Source organism: Symphalangus syndactylus, chromosome 2 (assembly GCF_028878055.3).
Source record: "Symphalangus syndactylus isolate Jambi chromosome 2, NHGRI_mSymSyn1-v2.1_pri, whole genome shotgun sequence".
Taxonomy (NCBI): domain Eukaryota; kingdom Metazoa; phylum Chordata; class Mammalia; order Primates; family Hylobatidae; genus Symphalangus; species Symphalangus syndactylus.
The window spans coordinates 64,012,298-64,033,634 of record NC_072424.2 but is presented as its reverse complement, the minus strand read 5'-3'; the positions used below and the strand labels follow the sequence as shown (position 1 = coordinate 64,033,634).

The following is a 21,337-nucleotide window of genomic DNA, read 5'->3' as shown; positions in this document are numbered from 1 at the left end:
GTGCCACTGCACTCCAGCCTGGGCGACAGAGCAAGACTCTGTCTCAAAAAAAATAAAAAAATAAAAATAAATAAAAATAAATAAATAAATAAATAATTATTGCTAAAAAGCTTAAAAAAGGCTCTAATCTATAAAAAGGGTTAGACGTAATGTGTGTGATTCAATGAGAACTGAGACTAGTAATAATTTCAGAAGATAGAACTGGGATCAGTAGAATGCTAAAGTTCCTAATATGAAAAGCTTTTTATAAACCTTGGGAAACCCAGTCTCTTTTCTCACTACTCCCTTTCCATGCCCACAAACGGAGAGAGGATGGAGATGCTGCAGCCAGGAGCTAGCATGATACAGAGAACCCCATTTAGAGGACCTGCAGCAAGAAAAGATATCCTTATGTTCATAGAGAATTAGTAGATATTTTATACATGGGAGAATATGGGAGAAAATAACACTCATTAGCAATGCAATGCATTAGAACTATTCTAATGTGAACTTTAAACATTTGCAGATTATATTTTAAAAATCAGTAAATAGTAGAAAGAGCATGAATTATGAAAGCAATACTTCTGCCTGAAAACCCATGACAAGAATGATATGGAGTAAAAGAAGAAAGCTGGCAAAGTCTGGACAATACAGCAAAGAAAGTCATCCTGGGATATGGCAGAGGTAACCTGGTTGAGCATTTCCACTGATTTTTTCAGCGGGAATAAACTGGAAGTTAATATCAGAACTCCAACGTGCGATTGATAAATGTAGTCTGCTGAAGCAAATGCTTTAGCAAAACATGTTAAACTTCTGGTCCTTATTGCAGTTGTGGTCATTCTCCACAAATCTTTTATTTTCAAAATGCTAAATTATCATTATAGGAAGCTTGGTAGACAACTATCCAAATTGCGTAGATTGAGATTCTGGTCAATATACAGGGGGAAAAACAAAACAAAAAAACAAAGTAAAACAAAGGATAGAATTGGAAAAAAAAAAAAATGCTTCCCAAAATGTCTGTTTCTGACTCAAGGCACAAGTTAGAATACATTTAGTAAAGTAGCAATCACACTTTTGAAAACTCCAGTAAAGAACATTTCAGACCATGACTTTAGAAGATACTATTTTTAAAATGGCATTTCTGGGTGAGTTAGTACATGATCTTGACACTTGTTTAAAAAAGAGAAATCAACAACTTATTCAATCACAGTGTTCAATAGTTAATGGTTTCTAATGGACCCTGGAACACTGAAAAAACTCTGTTTACAAACAATGCATATTTCTAATTCATTAACACATTTGCCTAATAGGATAGATGTAGAACTTAACCGGGGTTCTGCATAATGGTGCTCAGTTATACTTCCACATATAACAGTGCTCTTACTGATCCTGAAAGCCTGAAACATATTTCATGATATATCAGTTCTCTCCAATTACCTACCAAGATGCTCTGAAAACCTCAGAGGTTTTCAGAATGAAAGTTATTTTAAAGCAATTTATTTTGTAAAGATACACATCTCTTAGAGTTTTTTTAAGTCTGACACTTGCAAGAAAATTTCACAATTTGAGAAAGATTGAGAGTCACCTTTTAAAAGTTTCACACCACTAAAGTTTAACCTTGTGCCAGGCATATGATGGAATTTTAAACAGATAAGCACTTTCTGCCTTGAATGAAGCCAACCTCTCTGGAGCAATTGGACACCATGTCACCGGGAGCTCATGGAACACTCTGTTGTAGACTACAGTGTCAGCTGCATGTGGCAGATGACCACTAGAAGGATGCAGTCTCAGCCTCAGATGAGAAACAGCCTTTTAGAATGCTGATAGTTTTTTTTTAGTTCAACTAACTTCTCTAGGAAATAATTACATAGAATCAATAACTTTAAAGAATAAAGGTTGTGAGCAAAATTTTACAAAGGAAACTCCTGCCACAACATTGCTTTGTAAAGCATTTTTATTTTAGGATATTTTGGGGTGGACATGAGATAGTGAGTGGAGAAAGGATACACATTTAAAATTCAAGTGTCCTATCCCTTGCTGCAAGGTTCTGAACTTTCTAAGAACACTTTCTAAATATAGGAAGATTTGACATGTTTATAACTACATATTTCCTAGGGAGAAAGTATAAAGTTAATTACACTCTCAAAAAAATTAATATTCCACAAATGTCAATAACCACTGCAATGTGTGGCCTAATTTGTGGTTTCAAGGTTTGCAAAGTGTAATTCTGCTCAATGAGAAAGACCATTTTTAAAAAAACAACAGAAAGACATGCTTATGATCAATGTGACACAGGCACTTCATCCCAGAAAAATGTACTCATCTTGTAGATCAACTACATATTTCAGGTTTCTCCAAGTGTGGATAATAAAGGTTTTGAGGTTATGTCAGAGGCAAGCCCATGGCCAGACATTCTTTTTCTTGGTACAGGATAACAGCACAACAGTACCCGGATGCCCTGAGAGATTCTCCAACAAAATGCTTTTCCCAAGCATGGTGCCACAGCTCTGAAAGGAGCAATCTCATTGACTCAACCCTTCACATAGTAGAAAACATTTTCTGGTTGTCCTTCCTCATGCAACTCATGGATCCTCAAAAGCATTTTTTGAGCACTTAATGAGATCATTGATGGGCCATTGTTTGGAAAAGTTAAAAGTGCTAAAGAAATGTCAACAATCAGTCCACCAGGCAGATGGTAAAAATAAAAGATTTACAGTGCACAGAATGAGGCTCAAATTTCACCTCAGCCTCTTACTAAATGTGTGAACCTGGGTTCCTTAAAATTTCCATTTCCTGGCCGGGCGCGGTGGCTCACGCTTGTAATCCCAGCACTTTGGGAGGCCGAGGCGGGCGGATCACAAGGTCAGGAGATCGAGACCACGGTGAAACCCCGTCTCTACTAAAAATACAAAAAAAAAATTAGCCGGGCGTGGTGGCGGGCGCCTGTAGTCCCAGCTACTCGGAGAGGCTGAGACAGGAGAATGGCGTGAACCCGGGAGGCGGAGCTTGCAGTGAGCCGAGACTGCGCCACTGCACTCCAGCCTGGGTGACAGAGCGAGACTCCGTCTCCAAAAAAAAAAAAAAAAAATTTCCATTTCCTCATCTTCAAAATAAGTCTCATAGCTTCTTTGTCATGCTTCCAGACTTATTCAATAAATCATTTTTATTAGTGCTCTTCATATAAACGGACTTTCTACCTGTTCTGCAATGACCTGTTCTGCATTGAAGCCAGTAACCAGCCACCCAGAGGCCTAGAAGTCAGGCTTCCCTGAGCCAATAGGTTTACATGTGACCATTCATCAGAAAACAATGGATAGGCAGAAGAGGACAGGAAGAAAATAATGCTATAGATACACTTATAAGTTATACCCATTTAGAATGGCTAGGCTAAGAATGAAATCTCCTTTCATAACAGTGAGTTTAAAAGAAAATGTGCTTTCATTTATAAACTTCAGACTAATAGATGCCCTTACAAAAATAGTATTGGACATTTAAAAACTATTACAGCTTTTGTTAATGAAATCAGGATTCTTTGTATAACAGAGATAACACTGTGCCAGCCTGATAGGGAGCCAGTTAGAAGGCAAATCTCATTCTTGCCCTCTTGAGTCCCATCCAAGCATAGATGGAGGTAGGGGGCTTTGTCTCACACACACACAACCTAGACTCCACTGTTTATCTCAGGTGGTTTGGAAAGTCCTGAGATATTAAAGAGTAATAAATATTCTCTTAAGTATTCATCCATTCCAAAGTATTTATTGAGCATTCACTGTATGTTAGACACTACTCCAGATGTTTGGATACATTTGTGAATAAAGCAGAAATCCCTTCCCCTGTGGAGCTTGTAATCTATTAGAGGGAGAGAAACAATAAACAACAGACCTAATACATGAGTAAAGCACATGATTCGTTAGAGTATGGGAAGTGTTATGGGAAACAGAACAAGGTGAGCAGGGTAGGAGGGGTCAGGCGTGTCATGCATGGGTTGGGGCTGGGCTGCAATTTCAGGCAGGATAGTTAGTGAAGATCTCTTTGAGAAGTCACATTTGAGAAAAGACAGGTGCATTTCTGGGGGAAGAGCCCCTCTTGGCATGAGAAACAGCCAGTGCAAAGGCAATGTGCCTGGGATTCCCAAGGAAGAGCAAGAAGCCAGTGTGACTGCAGTATAGTGAGCAAGGAGGAAGCTGTAGGCAATGAGGTCAGAGAAGTAGTAAAGGCTGAACCTTCAGGACTCTGTAGGCCACTGGAATGGACTTGTGACTCAGACAGCATCCCTCCAGGTCTTATGGCACAAATGGGTCCAGATACCTCTGCATAATCAGCAGTGACCCACTGGGGCTGATGTGGAAGGATAGCCTAACCTGAACAGACAGGAAGTACAAAAAATACAGGTCGTGTGTAGACAAGACATGACTGGAGGTTGCACAAGACCAGCTAGGTGTCTGGACTCTGGTGCTGCTCCTATCCAGCCTGTTCCTCCAGGAACCTGGTCACTGGTCTCACCAGCCCAGAGAATCTCTCCTAATCTCAGCAGTGGGGAAGAAGCTGGCTGTTTCTCATGAGGCTTTTCTTCTATGCATCAAGATCTCTCCTCTTCCTCCTTCTTCAGGTACAGGTTTTGTGAAACTCAGAAGGCAAAATATTGACTCAGGATTTTTTCCCCCTATTTCCCTGTGTTACCCCATCTCCAAATAAGTGAAGACAATAAATGCAGAACATCTGGCTAAGTAGAGAAAGGTAAGATCCACAGGTTAGAAATCTATATCAATAACAAAAGACTCAATTAACATTTTTCAACACTCTCTGTATTAGATCTCTAAAAGGACAGGACTAATAGGATAGATGGATATATAAAAGGGAGTTTATTAAGGAGTATTGACTCACACGATAACAAGGTGAAGTTCCACAATAAGCCATCTGCAAGCTGAGGAGCAAGGGAGCCAGTCTGAATCCCAAAACCTCAAAAGTAGAGAAGCCAACAGTATAGCCTTCAGTCTGTGGCTAAAGGACTGAGAGCCCCTGGCAAACCACTGGTGTAAGTCCAAGAGTCCAAAAGCTGAAGAACTTGGTGTCCGATGTTCAAGGGCAGGAAGCATCCAGCATGGGAGAACGATGAAGGCCGGAAGACTCAGCAAGTCTAGTCCTTCCACATTCCTCTGCCTGCTTTATTCTAGCCATGCTGGCAGCTGATTAGATGGTGCCCACCCAGATTGAGGGTGGGTCTGCTTCTCCCAGTCCACTGACTCAGATGTTAATCTCTTTTGGCAACACAGTCACAGATATACCCAGGAACAATACTTTGCATCCTTCAATCCAATCAAGTTAACACTCAAAATTAATCATCAGACGCTCCAATCCTACTTGTTTCAGACTAAGCACTTGTTCAACGACCATTTACTGAGCACTTTCCATGAGCCAAGAAATTTGCTAAGTGTGAAGAGACAGCTAAGATGGGAGCTTAATCCCTACTGCCTAGGACACACAGGCTGGTAGAAAAGGAAGACAGGTAACACTAAGAAACAGCCATGTAAATGTCAGGGAATAAAATGGAGCGTGCACACACAGAACCTTGTCTCATGAAGACAGCATGGGGTAAGGTGCACTGACAGCTTAATTTTTCCCTTTCCAGGGACACCTAGTGCTGCTTATAGGGGTGAATAGAAAGAGAAGAGATTTAAGAAAGAGGCAGTTAGGCAGTTCTAACCAAAATAGAAAAGTGCTATATTTTCACCACTAAAGTGTGGAATATCACATTTCTCAGGGACTCAGATCTGTGACAGGAATACGCTCTCTTTATGCTGTAAATGGAGACTAAAAAAATTGTTTTTTCATGAAACTCTTTCAACATGCATCTATCTAGTGCAAATTTTGCTCCTAAAGTGAGGAAGAAATCTATACGGAATTGGAAAGTCAGTTAAGATTTTGGATTTTTGGGCGGAAGCAGTAGCTGAGTGGTGACAGCTGCCAAGTGATTGTGTTGTAGGGAACAGAGTGGAGAAAGATGTTTGCCCTCCCAGAACAGCCTATCTCATTCCTTTCCTTCGGTTACCCATAGCCTAGAGTCATGGTGGTGCAGGCAGCAGCTGCAATGACATTACCAGCAGAAATCTCTAATATGTTTAATTACTCAAGTTACTTCTGACTGGCAATTCTGGGGCTAGAAAGCCTTGCTTCCTTCTTAGGTTTGCAGGTGAAACGTGTAATACATATACAGAAAACTACATCAGCACAATAAGTGGGAATTTCAAAATAAGAACTGTAATATTATATGGCAAAATAATCAAGCTTCAACTAGGGGACACAACAGGCCAGGAAAGATTTTGATCACCTCCAGTTATTACACAGGAGCCCAAGGCTGTATGATATGACAGATCAGGAGTCCTTCAATAATGTTAAATAGTGGTTGCAGGAAATTGATCACTAGGCCAGTGAAAATGTCAACAAATTGTTGGTAGGAAACAAATGTGATCAGCCCACAAAGAAAGTAGACTACACAACAACAAAGGAATTTGCTGATTCCCTTGGAATTCCATTTTTGGAAACTGGTGCTAAGAACACAGCAAATGTAGAACAGACTTTCATGACAATGGCATCTGAGATTAAAAAGCAAATGGGACTAGAGCAACAGCTGGTGATACAGAGAAGTCTAATTTTAAAATTTAGACCACTTTGGTCGAGCAGTCAGGTGAAGGTTGATGCTAAAATTTGCTTCTGTCCTTTTCTCACACAATAAATTTGCAATCTAACCCAAATGAAAAAACAAAATTGCCTGAATTTTATTGTATGTAGCTGCACTATAACAGATTCTTACCATCTCCACAAATGTCAGAGGTTGTAAATAGTCAATACTGACATTTTTTTTACTACCTTGACTTAAGATAGCTAATTTCAGTTTCAGAAAACTTTGAAACTCTTGTGTGCTGCTTTACAAAATACTGCATGTAATCCTTGCCACTTTCCTGGTACCAGATTTCATCCCATGATTTCTTTTGTAAAGTTAGAATATATATTTTTGATGTTTACATTGGCATGTTTAGATGTCAGGTTTAATCTTCTGAAGATGAAGTTCAGCCATTTTGTATCAAACAACAAAAGCAGTCTGTCACTTCCATGTATACAGATGTTACATGTAAGATCTGATTTGCTAGTTCTTCCTTTACAGTTATAAATGGAAAGATTATACCATTTAATTAATGGTTTCTTCACACTCTGCATGTAATTTGTGGCTGCAGGATGTTGTGATTTTTTGCATACTACATACAAAACAACTAAAGACATGTTTAACAAATAATGTACTTACAATGGGATCTAATTAAACCAAAGAGCTTCTGCTCAGGAAAATAAACTATCAAGAGTGAATAGACAACCAACGAAATGGGAGAAAACTTTTGCAAACTACGCATCTGACCAAGGTCTAATATCCAGCATCTATAAGGAGCTTAAACAAATTTACAAAAAAACACATTAAAAAGTGGGCAAAGGACATAACCAGACATTTTTCAAAAGAGGATATGCATGATGCCAATAAGCATATGAAAAAAAGCTTAACATCACTAATCATTAGAGAAACACAAATCAAAACCACAATGAGACACCATCTCACACCAGTCAGTATGGCTATTACTAAAAAGTCAAAAAATAACTGATGCTGACAAGTTTGGAAAGAAGAAGGAATGCTTATACACTGTTGGTGGGAGTATAAATTAGTTCAGCCATTATGGAAAGCAGTATGACAATCCTCAAGGACCTAAAGACAGAACTACCATTCAACTCAGTAATCCCATTACTGGGTATATACCCAAAGAAATATAAATCATGGTATCATAAAGACACATGTATATGAATGTCCACTGCAGCTCTATTCACATATAAAGGGCAGAATTCAATATTTGCTTTCTAGATAAAATACCCAATAAATGACCTAAAGAGGCTTTGATGCTGTGTAGGGATTTAACCAAGCTTAGTAGTTCTGGGAGCTCAAATTGTATGGAACACAAATTTAGGATGTGTGCTATCCAGCCTATTATTTCTGATCTTTCTGAACACCATTCATTAATCAACAGTTCATCAATGCATCTGTGGTAGAGGTGGAAAGCAGCACACTTTTCCTAATTAGCAAATAGACTAACTTGTGTGCTAATGTTTTTCTTTCATGCTGTCTGTAAAATTCAATTATTTTATCCTTCACAATTGAATTACTTACATTGGAGGAGAGTTTAAGCACTGAGGTAAAAAGTAGGAAATTTGATTGCCCTAAATTTAGAAATTATACCCCTAAAAATTAACTGAAAACATAAATACTGGGTGGTAATGATAAATGAAGAAGATGTATTTATTTCAGTGAAATTTTGCATGCATAAAGATTTTGTTAAATAGGACCTTCAAGATCCTAGGGGTTTTGTGTGTGGAAAAAGTAATATTCTGTTAATACCAGCATTTTAAAGTGACTGAGGTCAAAGTTGTTTCCTGAGGTTGAAGTGGCAGCCAAAACATTCTTCACACAAAAGGTTGAGATACAGCTGCTGGCAACACAATTTATTGTAGGGTCCTTAATTTAATTTAAAAAATTTTAAGCTAAAAACAAGCCAAAAATTAATAGGCTTTTACATTTTTCACTAAGAGACAACTGAAATACATGGTACAAAAATAAGTGGTAAGATTGCTGTAAAATAAAATGTACAAAATAAACACTAAATTTTTTTTTTTTTTTGAGGCAGGGTCTTACTCTGTTGCCCAGGCTGGAGTGCAGTGCCATGATCTCTGCTCACTGCAACATCCACCTCCTGGGTTAAAGTGATTCTCCTGCCTCAGCCTTCTGAGTAGAAGGGATTATAGGCACCCACAACCATGCATGGCTAATTTTTGCATTTTTAGTAGAGATGGGTTTTCACCAGACTGGTCTTGAACTCCTGGCCTCAAGTGACCCACCCGCCTTGGCTTCCCTAAGTGCTGGGATTACAGGTGTGAGCGACCTTGCCTGGCCTTAATTTTCCATCTATAAGAATTTCACAACAAAATTGTAGTTTACTTTGTAAAAGGAAAAACTAAAAGGAAAAACAGAAAAAAATATTTGGTGGAAGAATATACACAGGAAGTAGAAAACTGTCAATGGAAATGCCAGGAGAATATCAGCATGCTTGTCAGCTCTTTGGAATTTAAGTCATCACCATCTCAAAGGCCAAGAATCTATACTTCTGGGGTTCATCATATACATATTAATTTATTTATTTTTATTTTTTCATAAGTTATTGGGGTACAGGTGGTATTTGGTTACATAAGTAAGTTCTTCAGTGCTGATTTATGAGATTTTGGTGCACCCATCACTCAAGCAGTGTACACTGCACCATATTTGTAGTCTTTTACCCTCACCCTGCTCTCACTCTTCCCCTCAAGTCCCTAAAGTCTATTGTATAATTCTTATGCCTTTGCATCCTCATAGCTTTTCTGCCACATATCAGTAAGAATTTACGATGTTTGGTTTTCCATTTCTGAGTTACCTCACAAAGAATAATAATCTCCAATCTCATCCAGGTCACTGCAAATGCCATTAATTCATTCCTTTTTATGGCTGCACTGTATTCCATCGTGTATATATAATACATACATCATTATTATATTATATTATATATTATTTATATATTATATTACATATAATATAAATTATATATTATTTATATATTATATTACATATAATATAAATTATATATTATTTATATATTATATTACATATAATATAAATTATATATTATTTATATATTATATTACATATAATATAAATTATATATTATTTATAAATTATATTACATATAATATAAATTATATATTATAATATATTATATATAATTTATATTATATATAATATATATTTTATATAATATATAATTTATATTATATATAATATATATTTTATATAATATATCATTTATATAATATATAATATAATTTTATATTTTATAATTTTACATAATATATAATTTATATTATATATAATATACAAATTATATATAATATATATTATATAATATAATTTATATATTATATAATTTATATTATATATAATTTATTATACATAATATATAATTTATTATATATAATATAAAATTTATATTATATATAATTTATATTATATATAATATATAATTTATTATATATAATTTATATTATATATAAGATATAATTTATTATATATAATTTATATTATATATAATATATAATTTATTATATATAATTTACATTATATATAATATATAATATACTATATATTATATATATTATATAATATATAATATATAGTATATAATATAATATATAATATATAATTTATTATATATACAATTTATTATATATTATATATAATTTATTATATATAATTTATATTATATATTATATGTAATATATTATATATAATTTATATTATATATAATAAATTATATTATATATAATTTATATTATATATGATACATTATATATTATATATAATAAATATATATAATATATTTAATATATATATTTATTATATATAATATATAATGTATTATATATAATATATAATAAATTGTATATATAATAAATTAAATATTATATATTATATATTATATACTGTATATTATATATATTATATATTATATATTATATATATAATATAGTATATATTATATAATATATATAATATAGTATATATTATATATAATATAAATTATATATAATATAGTATATATTATATATAATATAAATTATATATAATATATACTATATTATATATATTATAAATTATATATAATATATTATATATAATATAAATTAAAATATTATATATAATAATTTTATATTATATATAAATTATAATAAATTTTATATTATATATAATAAATTATATATTATATAAATTTTATATTATATATAATAAATTATATATTATATAAATTTTATATTATATATAATAAATTATATATTTTATATATAATATAAATTATATAATATATAAATTATATGTGATATAAATTATATAATTTATATTATATATAATTTATATATTATATATAATATAAATTATATAATTTATATTATATATAATTTATATTTTACATGATATAAATTATATAATTTATATTATATATAATTTATATTTTACATAATATAAATTATATATTATATATAATATAATATATATTATATATATATAATATATAATATAATATATAATATATATATAATATATAATATAAATTATATATTATATAAAATATATATTATATAAAATATATATATTATATATGATATAAATTATATAATATAAAATATATATATTATATATGATATAAATTATATAATATAAAATATATATATATTTATATATCAGTTTCTTTATATGTAAAATATATAATTTATATATATTATATATTATATATTATATATTATATATTATATATTATATATAAAGAACCTGATATATAAATATGTATCATAGTTTATATATAGTTATATATTAAGAAACTATGATATATAATATATATCATAGTTTATATATGTTATATAACATATATTATATTAAATATTATATATTATATTATATTATATATGTATATCATAGTTTCTTAATCCACCCATTGATTGATGGCCATTTGGTTGGCTCTACAATTTTGCAATTGTGAATTGTGCTGCTGTAAATATGCGTGTGTAAGTGTCTTTTTCGAATAATGACTTCTTTTCCTCTGGGTAGATACCCAGTGGTGGGATTGGTGGATCAAATGGTAGTTCTACTTGTAGTTCTTTAAGGAATCTCCATACTGTTTTCCATAGTGGCTGCAGTAGTTTACATTCCCACCAGCAATGTAGAAGTGCTCCCTGTTCACTGCATTCATGCCAACACCTACTCTTTTTTTATTTTTTGGTAATAGCCATTCTTGTAGGAGTAAGGGGGTATCCCTTTGTGGTTTTGATTTCCATTTCCCTGTTCATTAGTGATGCTGAGCATTTTTCATATGTTTGTTGGCCATTTGTATATCTTTGGTTGAGAATTGTCTATTCATGTCTTTAGCCCACTTTTTGATGTATTTTTTCTTTTCTTTCTTTTTTTTTTTTTTTTTACTGATTTGTTTGAGTTTGATATAGGTTCTGGATATTGGTCCTTTGTCAGATGTATAGATTTTGTGAAGGTTTTCTCCTACTCTGTGGGTTGTCTGTTTACTCTGCTGACTGTCCCTTTTACTGTGCAAAAGCTCTCTTGTTTTATTAGGTCCCAGCTATTTATCTCTGTTTTTATTACATTTACTTTTGGGTTCTTGGTCATGAAATCCCTGCCTAAGCCAATGTCTAGAAGGGTTTTCCTAATGTTGTCTTATAGAATTTTTATAGATTCAGGTATTAGATTTAAGTCCTTAATCCATATTGAGTTGATTTTTGTAAGGTGAGAGATGAGGATCCAGTTTCATTCTCCTACATGTGGCTAGCCAATTATCCCAGCACTGTTTGTGGAAAAGGGTGTCTTTTCCCCACTTTATGTTTTGTTTGCTTTATTGAAGATCAGTTGGTTGTTAGTATTTGGGTTTATTTCTGGGTTCTCTATTCCGTTCCATTGGTCAATGTGCCTATTTCTATACCAGTACCATGCTGTTTTGGTGACTATGACCTTATTCTATAGTTTGAAATCAGGTAATGTGATGCCACCAGATTTGTTCTTTTTGCTTAGTCTTGCTTTGGCTATGCAGGCTCTTTTTTGGTTCCGTATGAATTTTAGAATTTTTTCTAATTCTATGAAAAATGCTGGTGGTATTTTGATGGGGATTGCATTGAATTTGTATCTTGCTTTTGACAGTATGGTCATTTTCACAATATTGTCTCTACACATCCATGAGAATGGGATGTGTTTCCATTAGTTTATGTTGCCTATGATTTCTTTCAGCAGTGTTTTGTAGTTTTCCTTGTAGAGTTCTTGCTATTCCTTGGTGAGGTTTTTAATACGTATTTTATTTTTTACTTTTTTTGTAGTTATTGTAAAAGTGGTTGGGTTTTTTATTTGATTCTCCACTTGGTCACTGGTGGTGTATAGAAGAGCTACTGATTTGTGTACATTAATCTTGTATCAGGAAACTTTGCTGAATTCTTGTTCAAGGTAAACAATCATATTGTCAGCAAACAGTGACAGTTTGACTTCCTCTTTACTGATTTGGATGCCTTTTCTTTCTTTCTCTTGTCTGATTGCTCTGGCTAGAACATCCAATACTGTGTTGAAGAGGTGTGGTGAGAGTAGGCATCCTTGTCTTATTCCAGTTCTCAGAGAGAATGCATTCAACTTTTCCCCATTCAGTATTATATTGGCTGTGAATTTGCATAGATGGCTTTTATGAAACTGAGGAATGTTCCTTGTATGCCAATTTTGCTGAGAGTTTTAATCATAAAGGAATGCTGGAGTTTGTCGGAAGCTTTTTCTATATCTGTTGAAATGATCATGTGATTTTTGTTTTTAATTCTGTTTACATGGCATATCACATCTATTGACTTGCCTATGTTAAACCATCCCTGCATTCCTGGTATGAAACCCAGTTGATCATGGTGGACTGTCTTTTTGACATATTGCTGGATTTGGTTAGCTAGTAGATTGTTAAGGATTTTAGCATCTATGTTCATCAAGGATATCAGTCTGTAGTTTTCAATTTTGGCTATGTCCTTTACTGGTTTTGGTATTAGGGTGATGCTTGTTTCATAGAATGAATTAGGGAGGATTCCTTCTTTCTCTATCATTTGGAATAGTGTCAAAAGGATTGGTATTAATTCTTCTTTGAATGTCTGGTAGAATTCTGCTGTGAATCCATCTGGTCCTGGACTTATTTTGTTGGTAATTTTTATTACTATTTCAATCTCACTGCTTGTTATTGGTCTGTATAAGGCATCTAATTCTTCCTTATTTAAGCTAGGAGGGTTGTATTTTTCAAGGAATGTATCCATCTCCTCTAGGTTTTCTAGTTTATGTGCATAAAGGTGTTCATAATAGCCTTGAATGATCTTTTACATTTCAGTGGTGTCAGTTGTAATATTTCCTGTTGCATTTCTTAGCGAGGTTATTTGAATTTTCTTCTTTTCTTGGTTCATATTGCCAGTGGTCTATCAATTTTATTTATCTTTTCAAAGAACCACCTTTTTGTTTATCTTTTGTGGTTTTTTGTTTGTTTCAGCTTCATTTAGTTCTGCTCTGATGTTGGTTGTTTCCTTTCTTCTGCTGGGTTTTGGGGTTTGGTTTGTTCTTTTTTCTTTAGTTCCTTGAGGTGTGACCTTAGAGTGTCAGTTTGTGCTCTTTGTCTTTTTCATGTAGGCCTTTAGGGTTATGAACTTTCCTCTTAGTGTTGCCTTTGCTGTATCCCAGAGGTTTGGGTTGGTTGTGTCATGATTGTTGTTCAATTCAAAGAACTTTTTAATTTTCACCTTGATTCCATTTTTGATGAAATGCTCATTCAGGAGCAGGTTATTTAATTTCCATGTATTTTCATGGTTTTGAAAGTTCCTTTTGGAGTTGATTTTCAGTTTTATTCCACTGTGGTCTGAGAGAGTGCTTGATACCACTTCAATTTTCTTAAATTTATTAAGGCTTGTTTTATGGTCTATCACATGGTCTACCTTGAGAAAGTTCCATGTGTGTGGAATAGAATGTGTATTCTGCAGTTGTTGGATGAAGTGTTCTGTATATATCTGTTAAGTTCATTTGTTCCAAGGTATAGTTTAGATCTATTGTTTGTTTGTTGACTTTGTCTTGATGACCTGTGTAGTGCTGCCAGTGTTTTGAAGTCTCACACTATTATTGTGTTGCTGTCTATCTCATTTCTTAGGCCTATTAGTAATTGTTTTATAAATTTGGGAGCTCCAGTGTTAGGTGCGTATATGTTAGGAGTATAATATTTTCCTATTGGACAAAGCCTTTTACCATTATATAATATCTGTCTTTGTCCCTTTTAATTGCTGTTGCTTTAAAGTTTGTTTTCTCTAATATAAGAATAGCTATCCCTGCTCACTTTTGGTGTCCATTTGCATGAAATGCCTTTCCCCACCCCTATACTTTAAGTTTATGTGAGTTCTTATGTGTTAGGAGAGTCTCCTGAAGGCAGAAGATAGTTCGTTGATAAGTTCTTGTCCATTGTGCAGTTCTGTATCTTTTAAGTGGAGCATATAGGACATTTACATTTATTGTTAGTATTGAAATGTGAGGTCCTGTTGCATTCATCATGCTCTTTGTTGCCTGTGTACTTTGGTGTTTTTGTTTTTGTCTTTTCTTTTAACTTGTAATGGAGAACTTTCTCAGTATTTTTTTGTCTGGAAAAGATCATATCTGTCCTTCATATATGATGTTTAGTCTTGCTGGATACAAAATTCTTGGCTGATAATTGTTTTGTTTGAGGAGGCTAAAGATAGCCCCAATCCCTTCTAGCTTGTAAGGTTTCTGCTGAGAAATCTGTTAATCTTATGAGTTTTCCTTTATAAGTTACCTGGTGCTTCTGTCTCAAAACCCTTAAGATTCTTTCCTTTGTCTGAACTTTGGAGAATCTGATGACAATGTGCCTAGATGAAGATCTTTCTGTGAATTTCCCAGGTGTTCTTTGTGCTTCTTGTATTTGGATGTCTATGTCTCCAGAAAAGTCGGGCAAGTTTTCTTAAATTATTCCCCCAAATATGTTTTCCAAGCTTTTAGAATTCTCTTTTTCCTCAAGAACATCGATTATTCTTAGATTTCATCATTTAATATAATTCCCAACTTCTTGGACGCTTTGTTTGTATTTTCTTATTATTTTTTGTCTTTGTTTTATTGGGTTAATTCAAAGACCTTGTCTTTGAGCTCTGAATTTCTTGCTTCTACTTTTTCAATTCTGTTGCTGAGACTTTCCAGAGCATTTCACATTTTTAAAAGTGTGTCCAAAGTTTCCCAATGTTTTGTTTTTTCTTTAAGCTAGCTATTTCCTTGAATATTTCTCCCCTCACTTCTTGTATCATTTTTTTAATTTCCTTGCACTGGGCTTCACCTTTCTCTGGTCCCTCTCTGATTAGCTTAATAACTAGCCCTAACTGGTATGGTAAGGCAATAGTTCTGGTCCCCATCTATGTGAGCCATGCCTCTCTTGCCACCCCTCCCTGACTCCTACACAGAGATGCCTACTTTCTTCCTCTTCCTCCTTCTTACTGGTCCAAAACATCTCTAATGTAGATGTAGAAGTAATGTAGGAAAACTCTTTGCTAATGAATTTTCCTAAAGTATAATATTTAAGTACTGAATTCTTATCAAGCAACTCCTTTGGTTTTAGTTATCTTCCCCTACAGTAAGCTCCGTCTCTACTTGGCAACTGAGGATTGGCTGTATGATGCTGCAGCTCTCTGCTTTTTTGGTATGACTTCCCATCTATTGGCTGATGAGCCTCAGCCAAAAAAAAAAAAATCTTTCCCTTTCCTGCATTGATAAGATAAAGGGCATAAACTTGTTTTTTCTTGGGAAAAGGCACTTTCTGACTGGAGTCTGCTCTGAAAATAAACTTTTATTGCATACCCTAAGCCTCTCTTTGGAAATAGGTGTTTGGTGCCTTACTGCTAATCATGTAATTTTTGATATCTGGGTGGTTGCTTGGAGATACAGGCAGCCTCATAAAAAACCCTCTAAGAGGGCACAGGGGGAAGTATTTAAATAAAGGATCAGCTAAGTATGTACCAAGAGAAGAATCTTGAGCTGAGTTTTGAGAAATGGGAATGTGCTTTCATTAGAAGGGTATGAGACCAAAAAATAATAATTGAAGTGTAAAAAGCTTCCAAGACTGCTGAAAGATGTTAGTGAGGGGTCGGACATCAAATAAGAAAAGTAAATATTACAATAATATAATAGAGCAGGAGTTTATAAGCTGTATTTGTGTTGTGATAACTACACAGATTGTAAAAGATTTAAGGAAGAAGTGAGGGGATGACCAAAAAGATGGAATTTATCCAGAGAGCAGTTTGGTTATACATGCCAAAATTCCATCATTTTAAAAGTTCTATTTGAAAAACAAAAGGAGGATTTTGTTACTTAAAAAAAATATATATATATATATTTGGAAAACAAAGTGTTGAAAAATTTATTCTTGGGCTTTAAAGAAATACAGCACAGTGGTAAGCCATAGAGATATTTGCTCTGTGAATATTGTACTGTGAAAAGGAATTCATATCTCTACACCCTGACCTCACATTGTGGCTCTGTCATGCTTTGGTTCTTCTGTGGAATATAAAATTCCTGAGCCCAAAAAAAGTGTGTGAAATTCAAGGAATGGGAAGGGAAGGCAGTGAACAGTCAGACTGAGATGGGTGTGGGTGGTTAGTGCCTGGCACAGGTTGTTCAGGCCAGTTTCCACTAGCCAAGGTATATTAGCAATGAATGCCCACCCCAACCTTCCTTCTCCCTCTGCTGTGACTTCATGTTTAGTTAACATTTAGATCTAATGTTAGCCAAAGACTCTCTAGATTGTACTTGGCATTTCTATGAGCCAAGCTGTAGAGTCCATACGACAAAGAATTTGAACTTTCTTGATGATTGAAGTTTCTCCTTGAAAAGATATGTTCTCACCTCACAGGAGGCCTTTTTAAAAAAATATGAACAACTGAAGTAACACCCTTTTGATTCCTAAAATATGCCCCATAATCATCAGATCAGTGATGTTTCCTGAATACTAAAGGAATTTCTAAATAAAAAGAGATTCTGCTGAAAAGCCTTAAAAAATAAAAAACTATTTCTCAGTGATAAAACTGGAAAGTGAGGTGTCCTGCCTTTCTCCATCCAAAACAAATGCAAGGCACAGGACTTGGACTGGTATAAGGAATGTGTTATTTTCAGGAACATTAATAAAAATGCATTCTAAATGTCATCCTTGCCAAGTAAATATTAATGCACAGGAGTCTCCTCAGAGGCAATAGAGGTCTATTTCAGCTTGGTGCAATGTGATTTTTCTTACCACAGTAATGTTAGTGCTGAACTTAGAAATCAATTAAATTGAAAGATTTAGAGATGAGAAGGTAGATCTAGGTCTTCCTAGAATCCCAAAGTAGATTTTAGGAAAAGGAACTTCAGTTCAACCCTGTCGTTCTACAGTTAAGGAAACCAGAAGGGCTTAGCAGCTTGCCCATGATCACCAGCACGTTTCTGCTCCTTAGACCTTGTCTGTCAAATAGTAACAATTCTGGCCAAAAATGAATTCAAACCATGGGACAGCTGGAACTAGAACCTGGTCTGGAGTTCTTTCTACCATTCTACACAGGACACAAAAGTAGAAGAATGTGAGACCTACCAGGAAAGTAAGAGCTCGGGGAGTCATGTGAGAATTCAAGTTATGTTTATATTTCTAGTGATTTCCCTAATAATAGAAGTGTTTAATCTGATGTCAGTGACAATGAGTCACAAGTGTAGAAGTGAGAATTCCAGCATCAAATCAAACAAGTGAGCCCAAAATTACTATTCCCAAGTGTTATTATGTGAGCATGCCAGGATGACTGTATAAGAACTCCTTATACTATCCCAAGGCCCCACAGAGGAGATTCTGATACAGGAGATTTAGAATGGGGCTCAAAAATTTGTGTTTTGTCAGTTGCATAGTTTGCAAAAACTTTCTCTCATTCTGCAGGTTGTCTGTTTACTCTATTGGTAGTTTCTTTTGCTGTACAGAAGCTCTTAAGTTTACTTAGATAACAATTGTCAATTTCTGCTTTTCCTGTCTGCTTTTTCTTTCTGCTTTTGGTGTCTTGGTCATGAAATCTTTGCCTGTGCCTATGTTCTAAATGGTATTGACTAAGTTTTCTTCTACAGTTTTTATAGCTTTGGGTTTTACATTGAAGTCTTTAATCCATCTTGAATTGATTTTTGTATATGATGCAAGGAAGGGGTCTGGTTTCAGTTTCCTGCATATGGCTAGACAGTTCTCCTAGTACCATTTATTGAATAGGGAATCCTTTCCCCATTGCTTGTTTTTGTCGGTTTGTTGAAGATTAGATGGTTGTATGTGTGCAGTCTAATTTCTGGGTTCTCTATTCTGTTCCATTGGTCTGTGTGTCTGTTCTTATACCAGTGCCATGCTGTTTTGGTTACTTTAGCCCTGATGTATAATTTGAAGTTGGGTAGCATAATGCCTCTAGCTTTGTTCTTTTTGCTTAGGATTGCCTTACAAAGTTCTTGGGTGCAGAGGCCAGTTCAGAACCATTGAGGTACCTTCTCATGCTGCCTCTTCATTAAAGAGCCTTCCTGTAAGCTAGCAGAGGATTATCTCACATAGGGAATTGGGAAAGATACAAAGAGTCTCCGTGTTTGAGTTGTGGCTACTTGTCTGTTTTTATCTAACCATCTGTGACTGGCCACATTGCACATTTAATGATGATGACAACAAAGGCAATAACAATAACCACGGAGAAAGTCTACTAGACCAGTCTCCTGAAACTTGAATGTGCATGGGAATCTTATTGAAATGCAGATTCTGATGCAGTGGGTCTGGGATGGGGCCTGAGTCTTACATTCCTAGCAAGTTTCCAAGTGATATCAATGTTGCTGATCAATAAATCACATTTTCAGTAGCAAGGCACTATACTTTTTAACCTGGCTATTTGAGGAGAACAGAGTCTATTCTGAAACTACTTAAAGATCTAGCACCTGAAGAGGTAAATAAGCAGGAATAGTGTCTCCTGAAAACAACACTAAAGCCAATAGAGACAGCCAGGTTATCATTGGGCAATGACTCATGCAAGCCATGAGCCAAGCAAAGTGAGATGGCCTATGTGCAACACACACACATACACACACACACACACACCCTCAGGCCCTTGAGTAACTTTGCCCCAAAATCCCAGGTCACAGAGGTGTATGCTTGTTCATAAGGTGAGGAAGACCTGCCATCCCTTTGGGTCACAACCACATGATTTGTCCCAACTCCATGAGCTCCACCACTGTTTGTTGTTACTCTAAGTAAATGTGCAGCTATTTTAAATAAGTTACAGAAGCAATACAAGCATTCTAAGCATTGTGTCTCATCTGGATCTTCCAGCTCCTTTACAAATCCCACATTATAAACATTGCACAGTGAAAACAGTTCCCTTCCAGGTATTTTTCTATGGAAGAAACTCCTTGCATGCAAAGTTAATGCATTACTTGAACAATTGAGTGAGCCCTAATCAGAGCCTCAGGAAAAATTGAAAGCCATTCTCAACCAGAATAAGGGGAGAGAATATTTATATTTATATTCTCTATTATTTGTTTTGTGGTTTCTATGCCTTGCTTTATCAAACTAGCAAAGAGAATCAAGCATAACACTGAGCCCATTAAGTGCTTAATAAATAAAAATTGATGAAATTATTTATTGATATTCATGTTAAAATTTCTTAAGACTTATTTTTATTTTATATGTTCAACTTTTATTTATATTCAGGGGATACATGTAAAGGTTTGTTACATAGGTATATTGTGTCTCACTGGGGTTTGGGATATGACTGAACCTGTCACCCAAGTAGTGAGCCTAATACCCAAACTTTACTTTTTAATCCTTGCCCCCCTCTCTCCTTCCTCTAATAGTGTCCAGTATCTATTGTTACCATCTTCATGTCCATGAGTACCCAATGTTTAACTCCTACTTACAAGGGAGAAAATGCAGTATTTCATTTTCTGTTCCTGCATTAATTCTCTTAGGATAGTAGCCTCTAGCTGAATCCATGTTGTACAAAAGACATGATTTCATTTTTATGGCTACAGAGTCTCCCATTATGTATATGTACCAATTTTCTTTATCCAATACACTGGTGATGGTCACCTCACTGATTCCATAAGACCTTTTTATTATTTGTTCCCCAAAAACGTTTTCAATAAAAAGCAGCAAAAATAGGGAGAAGTAAAAATCAGTTAAGATTCAATGTATTATATGCAGCAGTTATTACCAACTGCCCACCAAAGGTATCCTTCCTTTTTCCTGACTAGGAAATTCTAATTTAATTCAGGATTCAGTAGAGATCATTTGATTTCCAGGAAGATGGTGGTCCTACTGCAGGGGATAAATCAGATTAAGCCAGACAGAACTCTCATATCCTCTTGTCAGTAACTGTTCTAAGGATGGGCATGTGGTCCCATGATAGCTAACAGGATCTGAGGTAAAGTTTTCTGGGGGCTTCTGGGAAGGATTTTCATCTATCAAAAATCTGTGTCCTCTTCCTTTTTCCTGTGTAAGCTGCTGCCATTGAGGACATGAGATTTCGAGTTGATGCCACAATCTTTATGACAATAAGGCAAAAGACTTATTCAAATGTTTTGACATCATCATTGAACACTGAGCCAGCCATGGAATAGGCTGCCTCTTAGTTCCTTGTTTACAGAGGAAAGACAAACACCAAT

At 34.5% G+C, this 21,337-nt stretch overlaps 1 pseudogene; it reads left to right on the top strand.

Moving 5' to 3' along the window:
* The first annotated feature begins 5,825 nt into the window (after positions 1-5,825).
* LOC129462136 (ras-related protein Rab-1A-like) lies at positions 5,826-6,675 on the top strand (annotated as a pseudogene).
* The last annotated feature ends 14,662 nt before the right edge of the window (positions 6,676-21,337 follow it).